The 8,739-nt window shown below is 40.2% G+C and overlaps 1 protein-coding gene across 1 annotated transcript in view; it reads left to right on the top strand.

The window, feature by feature from the left end:
- SGMS1 (sphingomyelin synthase 1) overlaps positions 1–8,739 on the top strand; it is a 149,192-nt gene that overhangs the window by 119,042 nt on the left and 21,411 nt on the right. The gene's annotated exons all lie outside the window — the stretch shown is intronic.

Genomic DNA, 8,739 nt, shown 5'->3' with positions numbered 1-8,739 from the left:
AAAGATTACGTATCTTACTAGAGCTAAATAATGCTAACATTTGGGTTCATATCTCTTTTGATATTTTTCTGTGTAATCAGTGCACTTGTATTTTTTAATGGCATCATTGTTTTACATTGTATTTTATAACATGCTAAGGGATTGCTTCTTTTTTCTCCTTCCTCTCTTGACAAACCATTGTTGTTGTTGTTAGAGGCCATCAAGTTGGTACCGACTCATAGCGACCTTATGCACAGCACAACGGAAACATTGCCTGATCCTGGGCCAACCTCACTATCATTGCCACACTTGAGCCTGTTGATGCTGCCACTTTGCCAGTCTATCTCGTTGGGGTCTTCCTCTTTTTCTCTGACCCTCCACCTTACCAAACATGATATCCTTCTCCAGTGACTGGTCTCTCCTGACAATATGTCCGAAGTATGAGAGACGAAGTTTGGCCATCTTGGCCTCCAAGGAGCACTCTGGCTGCACTTCTTCCAACATAGATCTGTTGGTTCTTTTGGCAGCCCATGGCACTTTCAATATTCTCCTCCAACACCATAACTCAAAAGCATCCATTCTTCTACGGTCTTTCTTATTCACTGTCCAGCTTTCTCATGCATATGAGGTAATATATAGGCACACCTTAGTCCTCAAGCTGACGTCTTTGCTCTTCAACACTTTAAAAAGGTCTTGTGCAGCAGATTTTTCTAATGCAATATGTCATTTGATTTCTTGACTGCTGCTTCCATGAATGTTGATAGTTGATCCAAGAAGAATGAAGTCCTTGACAACTTCAATCTTTTCTCCATTGATAAGAATGTTGTTTATTGATCCAGGGGTGAGGATTTTTGTTTTTAGAGTTCGTTCTACTTCTTGAATGACTGCCTTCTCATCTTTTATAATGTTAGGTAAGTTTTCTTCCAACTCTTAGATGATATCTCTATGCGTTTGTGTGTGTGTGTGTTTGTCGCTTCTTGTTCTAGAATTTCTGTCACACATTAAGTTATTCCTCTTGATAGTGTCCCACACAAATTTTAGGGTTGCTTTGGAATTTTTTGTCCTTTTTTCTGATTGTTCCTCAAGTAATTGAATATTGGGAGATTTTCTTCAAGATCAGTAATTTGACTTTCTCCTGATTCAGTCCTATTTCTATGCCCTTTCAGTGTTATCTTCTGGCTCTCTAATTGATGTTTTTGTATAATTCCCACTTTTTCCATTATTTTGTCAGGTTGTTTCTAGGACTTTTCCATATTTCTTGGTTTTCCTCTTTATATTCTCTTCCAACTCATAACTGATTTGTCTGTGAAGCCAAACCTCTTCTTGCCATTTCTGTTGCTGCCACAGGTCTAACTGCCTTCACATCATACCTGGGTTATGGCCAGAGGCTCCTACCAATCTAACTGCCTTCACTTCATATCTGGGTTATGGCCAGAGCCTCCTACCAATCTCCTCTTCTCATTCTCGATTCTCTGAAGTCAGTTTTCAAGGCCTCAGACAGAACAGGCTTAAATCAATGAATGTCTTTCTTTCCTTACCTCATCTTGTGATAAAGCCAGTTTTCCCAGTGATCTAGGAGGTCCTAACAACAGACCAGGCAGCTCCTGCCTGGACCTCATTTCACACATATTTCTCCAGCTCCCTGAGCCCCACCTGGTCAGCAGCTACCCACCCACACTACGCTCAATGTGGAATCCTCTCCCTCAAGATCCTCACTGACCACCCACTCCCACATGTCCCGGGAGGCCTTCACTGATCAAGTGATCCCTGAACTGCAACCTCCCGTCCCTGGTGACACATGTTTAATTTTACCCTTGAGCACTTATCTAACATGTTCTATACTTCACGTATTCATCTTGTTTATTGTCTGTGGACGCTGCCAGACTCTGTTCTTTGTGTTCACTGTTGTGTTCTCAGTGCCTGGAATAATACTTAGCACATATGTATTTGTTATGTGAATAAATAATCATAGCAGAAGCTAACATTTATTGAATTTGTGTTATGCTAGACCCTGTTCCTGGGATTGAATAAATGTTAACCATTGCTGATAATATATGTAGTTATGTTTTTAGAAAAGCCCTGTTAATGAAATTACCCTTTTAAGGGTAATCTAAGAACAAACATTAGTTTTTCAGTTACACTAGCTGTGACTGAAAAAGCCCCAAGAATGTGCTTCATGGTGGGTTAAGTTTTGATAAAAGGAAAAAACTTAGTATTTTATACACACATATATGTATAAACAGGAGCCCTGGTGTGACACTGCGGGTTAATGCACTGGACTACAAAGTCAGTTTGACCGCAAGGTCAGAGTTCAGACTGCTCACCAACTGCTCCTTGGAAACCCTATACAGGGTCGCTACGAGTCAGTCGGAACCTACTCCACAGCACGTAAAAACAACACATGTATATACATACACATATGTTATTTTTGCTAATAGCCTAAAAGAAAATAGCAGTAAAGAAATGTAACTTATTTTTATTTTGAATAGTTATATATACATGGTGGTGGTGTTAAGTGCCCTAGAATTGGTCCCAACTCAGGGATCCCATATAGGATTTCTGAGGCTTTTTTAATCTTCGAGGGAACAGAAACCTTCATATTTCTCCCACAGAGCAACTGGTGAGCTCAAACCATGGACCTTGTGGTATGTAGTTCAGTGCTTATCATATGGAGCCACCGCGTTCCCATATGTAAATGTTGTTTAGTGCCGTTGAGTCAATTTGGACCCAAAGTGACACTATATAGGGTTTCCGAGAAGCCACTGGTGAGCTTGAACCACCGACCTTGCAGTTCAAACAGCTTTGCAGTCTGATGCATTAACCCACAGCGCCACACTGGAGGATAAAATAAATAGCAAACCTTTTGCCTTTGAGTCGATTCTGATTCAGCAACTTGATTTAATTTCTTCATAATTGTCTTCAGTACATCATATTCAAGTTGTCTTTCATATTTTATAATGTAGCATTTTTTCTTTATAATATACTCTGTATATAAAACCACAAAACCAAACCATTTACCAAGTCATTTCTACTCATGGTGACCTCATGTGTGTCAATGCAGAGCTGTGCTCTATAGAGTTTTCCTGACTGTGACCTTTCAGAATTAGATCATCAGATCTTTCTTTTGAGGCACCTTGGGTGGATTCAAACCACCAGCCTTCCAATTAATATTGCAATACTTGATCGTTTGTACTAACAAGTATTTTTAATAAAAGACAGGGAATAGAGGACAACTTGTATAATGTGATGTATTGTTTTCAAGTCCCCTAAAGTAGCCTGGATTACTTCTGTCGTGTTACATTGCAGTTTCTGTGGTGATAGTGGTGGTGGTGGTGGTGGTGGTGTGCTGTGACGTCAGTTTTGACTCATAGTGACCCTGTACAGGGTTTCTGAAGCTGTAAATCTTTACAGGCGTAGAAAGCTTCATCTTTCTCCCACAGAACTGCTGGTCATTTCAAATTGCTGACCATGAAATTAGCAGCCCGACTCATTTCTGACAGTCAGAGGGGGGCAGGGTGGGAGAGGACACCCACTACCTTTTTGAAAAATTATTAATTGACAATATCATTATTAAAAACCCTAACTAATTTAAAGTCTCAAGACCTGAGTCTTGTGGATCTCCTTGACTGACTCTCGCTTTAGGCTGGTACTTGAAATCTATACTTTAGTTTTTCCTTCTGCAAAATGAAATAACAACATATGCTTAACAGAACTGTGGTTAAAATAGTTAATATCAAAGATATGAAATCTCTGGGTTAGATTTCAAAAAGGCCCCATGCATGTGCAGACACACTGCTGGGCTAAGTGCTTACATGGTTTTCTATCATCTGCCCAATGTGGGCACCAGTAAATAGTTATCAGTCTCCCAGGACAGCATTTATTTGTTTGTAGCTTTTTTTTAGATCTTTGTTTTTCTCACCTTTCCTTAGAATTTTCATTGCAACAGTATTGAATTAATCCCACAGTTTTCCTGACCTGCCATCTAGTACAGTTGTGAATCATGAAGCTGTGAGAGGTGGGAGACCCATAGAAGGCAATGAGGAAGAGGAGAGGGAAAGTGAAGCCACGGCAGAACCCTTCGTCTCCAGTGGGACCTGTGGTCCTTGTTGGATGAGCAGACCATTGTTAGCAAGTGGTTGAAATGTCAAAGATGTGTGCGGAAAGAATACAGACTGAAGCACCGATGAGCATCAGGGCAGGTTAATTCTGTAGCTATATGAAAGGTGTTAAAGGACAGGCATTTTATGGAAAACCATAGGAAGTGAAGCTAGCTCTAAAGCACAGAACTGGGACTTGAGCCAGTATACAGGTGTCATCGTAACTCACTGGTCCCAAACACTGACTAAGATACAACTCTATTTCAGAGCACTTTCCAGTAGAGTTGGTAAGACCTTCTACTGATAATCATGATGACAATCTCACTGCTAAAAAGACCCTAAAATAGAAAGTTCTGAAATGAAATGGAAGATGAAGTGGCTGTGCCTAGTGGGGACATCTGGAGGTAATACATGAGATGGATGGGAGGGTTATATTAGACAGGATATTGGACTTTTGTAGGCAAAGGCAAGAAAGGGAGCGGGCCGTGGAGTGTTCAGGGAGCAGTAGATAGCTCCTTTTGCCCAGGGCCGTGGGACTCACGTTTACAGATAAGACAGAAGAGATGGTTTGGAATCTCTTTTAGGGAAACCATGAATGGCAGCTTGAAGAGCAGGGAGCAGTTGTAGCAACCCAGAGAAGTTGAGGACTCGTTAGTAAGGGAATGAAGGGAGGAAAACAGATTTAACAAGCTCATTGGAGTTAGCTTCAACAATGTTGGGATTGATTGGGGACAAGAGCTGTATAGAGAAAAGAAAATTAAAGAATTGAATAGAAAGAACCAGAGAGTGTCTTTAGCTTAGTTGGGCAACCTTTAAACTGAAGTCTGAGTGGCAGGAGTAGAGTCATCCTGTCAAAGGGAATGACTGACACAAAGGCCCTACCTGAGGGACTACACCCAAAGATGACAGAAAGGCAAGAGAAATTTGAAGAGGACTGGGTGAGGGCCGGGGCAGTGGGGGGAGGGGGAGCAGTGGGAGGTGACCTTAGAAAGAGATGCATCCAGATCACGTAGGGCCTCAGGGCCTTGGTAAAGGATTTAGGTTTTAGTCAAAGTACATTTGTCATCGTGGGAGCAGATGAGGCTTTCTGTTCCCATAAAGCTTCACAGCCTTCAGAAACCCCTTAAGGGTCATCATGAATTGGAACTGACTCAGCAGCACCTAGTAACCACACATTTGGTAACCAGAGGAGGATTTTAAATGACACAGTTTCACTTTCAGAAGCATGATTCTGCCTGCTCTGTTGAATAGATGTTATAGAAGCAAAAGCAGAATCCAAAACACCAGGTAGGTCGTTGGAGAAGTTTATTAGTAGAATGCTGAGAACTTTTTCAGAGTGAGTGATTTAACTTGCCGCCAATTAGAGTAATAAAAAATGTTTTGTGTGATACTAGGATTTTTTTTTAAGTACATGGATAATTAGTGTCATTATTAAATTAGTATCCAAATGCTTACTTTGTAGAATGCTAGATCAGTATACACGAATCTTGGTATGGTGCTGTAGGATAAACACTGGATTGCTAACTGCTGGGTCGGCAGTGTAAACCCACCAGCCACTCCTCGGAAACACTATACAGGGTCACTATGAATTTGAACCGAGTCTATGGCACTTAACAATAACAACAGTAAGCCAGTATACATGGCAGAAAACACTAATGAAGCATCTCACTTGGGAAGGTTTTGAAATATAAGTAAAATGTGCTAAGTACCAGGCAGTGTGGTCTAAAAGTAGAACTGGGATTGCTCCCATAATGTGAAGCAGTTCCCTGATTAATTTTGATCTATTTACAAGGATAGATCAAAAGTCTTGCTATAAAATCTTTGAAACCTTTATTGAAGGAAAACATCAAAATATGAAGTAACTGTGTCTCACCATATCCTAGGTTTACACACTTCTGAAGGCAGTGTTTCCATCTCTGTAACCCTCCCCAGAAGAATTCTGTCCTCTTCGATTTACACGATGTCAAAACTTGACGTCCTTGAGGGACTCAAAACCTGTTCCTTATAGTTATTCTTTTTAAGTTTGGGAAGCAAAAAAGTCTGAAGGGGCAAGCTATCAGGACTGTAGGGTGGATGAAGTATGAGCAGGTGCGTTGCCATGATGGGAAATATTCCTTGGCACAACTTTCCTGACCTTTTTCTCACCAGTGCAGTTTTCTGAAAACTTCCTAATAGGCTGCCATTATCACCCTGTGCCTTTGAGAAAGTCTATCAAGATTATCCCATAGCCTTCTGAACTGATCTCTCTGCCTTGATCCTTCGGAAGCCACTTTTGGGATTGGACCTTTTTTTTTGAAGCCTCCCTAACTAAGTAGATTGTTAAGTATATTACCGAGACAACTTGTCTGCAGCCATCCACTGATCTCAGAGACATATTGAAACACGTTTTGTGTGGAATATGGACTGAAATCCTATAGCAATAATTATTTAGCCACATATTTTCAGCATAAACTCTCTCAACCTGAGTTTTCACCCTTGTAAAATGAAGATCATAGCCACATGCCGCAGGTGTGTTTCTGGAACTAAGCGAGACTGTAAATATAAGAATACCAAGCACAAAGGTTGGCATATTGAAGCAACTTGCCAAAATGGTAGCTGCTGTTACTGTCGTATCAGAGAAATGCCTCAGTAGAAGACTTGTTTTTGTTTTTGTTTTTAGCTGGGGGCGGGGGGGGGGGGGAGGGAGATTTGGTGGTGGTGGTGATGGTGGTGGTGGTGGCTGTGTGCTGTGGAGTCAGTTCCAACTTATAGGAACCCTGTGTAGTATTTCCAAGGCTCTAAATCTTTATGGGATCAGGAAGCCTCATCTTGTCTTCCACGGAGAGACTGCTGACCTTGCAGTTAGCAGCGCAACTCGTCGTAATCCTCTCCACTGCCAGGGCTCCTTAGTGTGGTGTTTGGTTCTAAGTAAAATCCCTTCATTGTTCAACCGTAAACAATTATTTTGATTTTAGGATATTCATTATTACCAAAATTAAAGGATAAAACATCTTATTTGTTTTTCTTGTTCCAAAGAATTGAACTAAATATGACAATTTTTAGTCCTAGGTGTTGCTTAAATAAAGTAAAATTGCACATAAATTTGTTTAAGCAGGAAAGATGATCATTATACCTTAGAATATAAATTTTACTTTAGTGTTTCTTTTGGTTTTCTTGAATAGGTTAATATTATTCTCTGCCACCGGTCTTTGTATTGCCTAATTACGTTGTGCTTTTCATTGTACTTGAACCTTAGAGGCACACACCTTCCCAGGACAGCTTTATGCTAAATAAATTCTTGTTGTTGGAGGTGACATACACAGCTTCACTAATAGAAAATAAGCAAGGATGCCCTTTGGTAACCAATTCTGACCCAGTTTTTGAACTGTTGGTAGGAGCTGAAAGCCTATAAAACCTAAGTGACTTATATGGGCTATAGTTATGTATGAAATGCTAATACAGTTGCATGGGCTACATTTTTTAATTATTTATTCTACAAGTGACATATCATTGCATTCTTATTAAAACAAGAAATTCTAATGAGACAAATTATCTTCTGGTTACCATTCCATCAGTAAGAATGGCCATCCTGCATAAAAATAAAGCTACACTCCACAGTTATATGGAGTCCTGGTGGGGCGCTGTGGGATAAGGAACTGGACTGCAAGCTCACTTTGAACCACAAGGTCAGCACTTCGAACTCACCAGCCACTCCTCAGAAACCGTATACAGGGTCTCTATGAGTCAATACCAACTCGGTAGCACTTAACAACAATATACAGTTATACAGTGATTAAATGTGAACTACTGTAAGAGGAAAACCTACCAACTGTTTCTAATTTTTCCTTGTTTATTTAACTTGGATTTTCCCAGGCCAAGGAAAACTTGAACTCCATAAGATTGAGGAAGAAGAACCCCCACAGGACCAGGCTTCTGGCCTGTGGTAGAACAGTCGAGAGGAAAGATTCTTGTCCAAAGATACAGCTTTGCTTATGTTGAACAAACGTACATGAAACTGAATAATAGAAGTGAACAAGCTCAGTATACTTGTTGCTATGCAGACAACTAATAATGTCATGAGAATTCACTAGTAAACTTCAAAAATTTTCTACTTCTAATTCTCAGAGATTTTGGTGTTCATCTATATGACCTATACATTTGATAGCTACTCTTTGTGACTACTGTGTAATGGGAATTTTATACATTATTTCTCATCTTATTCCTATTTTACAGGTTAAGAGACGAAGGCACAGAGAAGTCAGTTGTCTACCCAGGTCACATTGTAGTTAGCCGTGGGGACCGGGTAGGGGAAGAGGTAGCTAAATGCTGTTTCTCTTCATACTGTGCTGTCTCAGAGTTTGGTTAACAGAATTGGTTTTTAGGTGTGTAATATCTTGACTCATTAAATGGCACAAAAGTTTTTGGATTCTTACTGTAACATCATTTTAACATCTTCCCTGTAAAGACGAAAAGTTAATTTCCAAGGATTTTCCTTGTTTTCCTCTCATTGTTTCACCTCAAGTACTGAATGGGCTCTGACCAATCAGAAGTTGTAAATCAGTTGAATGTCAGTCCAAGTTTAAAACCCCAGAAAGCCTCGTTAATGGGGACTATACGAGAGACTTCAAAAAGTCCACGTAAAAACGGAATCGAAAGATACTAGGGTTTGTCTGTGAACTTTGTG

The sequence above is a fragment of the Chrysochloris asiatica genome, unplaced genomic scaffold, assembly GCF_000296735.1.
Source record: "Chrysochloris asiatica unplaced genomic scaffold, ChrAsi1.0 scaffold00003, whole genome shotgun sequence".
Classification (NCBI taxonomy): Eukaryota; Metazoa; Chordata; class Mammalia; order Afrosoricida; family Chrysochloridae; genus Chrysochloris; species Chrysochloris asiatica.
Note: the sequence above shows the minus strand (reverse complement) of the source record. Positions and strands in the feature narration are given on the sequence as shown.